Raw genomic sequence first — 625 nt, forward strand, 5'->3', positions numbered from 1 at the left:
GGCATCAAAAAAAGCACCAGTTAAAGCAAAACCAGCAAAAAGTACAAAATCCGCTGCCAAAAGTAGCCCTGCTCGTAAACCGAAAGCACCAAAAGCTAAGAAAGCTTCTGTTGCCAAATCATCTCCTACAAAAATTAAAAAAGCAGCACCAAAAAAGAAATGATCTGTTACTTTAATAATATATTGAAATATTTCATTATTTTTGCTAAAAAATGAAAATAACATAGGCCTTAATACAGGCCACAAATTAATATTTGATAAGAGTAAATTATTTTTTGTATAAATATTTTATAAAATAATAGTTAAGAAACATTTGCCACAGTCAGTACCACGGATGGGTGGCCACTTGAGAATACTGTGTGCGGTTGCATTTTTATTTAAAATATATGGTATAATAAATAAGTATATATTTAAATTGATTACTTCATTGAAAATTTTAATAATATACTTTAATATTAATGATATTTATGAAAAATATATATTTGTAAAAATTTTCATTTATTACTGGCAACAGCCATACCACGTTGAAAACACCGGTTCTCGTCCGATCACCGAAGTTAAGCAACATTGGGCACAGTCAGTACTTGGATGGGTGACCGCTTGGGAACACTGTGTGCGGTTGCCT

At 31.5% G+C, this 625-nt stretch overlaps 1 non-coding gene across 1 annotated transcript; it reads left to right on the plus strand.

Annotated features, from left to right (window-relative positions):
• The first annotated feature begins 506 nt into the window (after positions 1–506).
• Positions 507–625, plus strand: LOC123304453. Its single transcript, XR_006536473.1, has one exon. It is a non-coding gene; the product is annotated as a 5S ribosomal RNA (ribosomal RNA).

Source organism: Chrysoperla carnea, assembly GCF_905475395.1.
Source record: "Chrysoperla carnea chromosome X unlocalized genomic scaffold, inChrCarn1.1 SUPER_X_unloc_54, whole genome shotgun sequence".
NCBI classification, from domain to species: Eukaryota; Metazoa; Arthropoda; class Insecta; order Neuroptera; family Chrysopidae; genus Chrysoperla; species Chrysoperla carnea.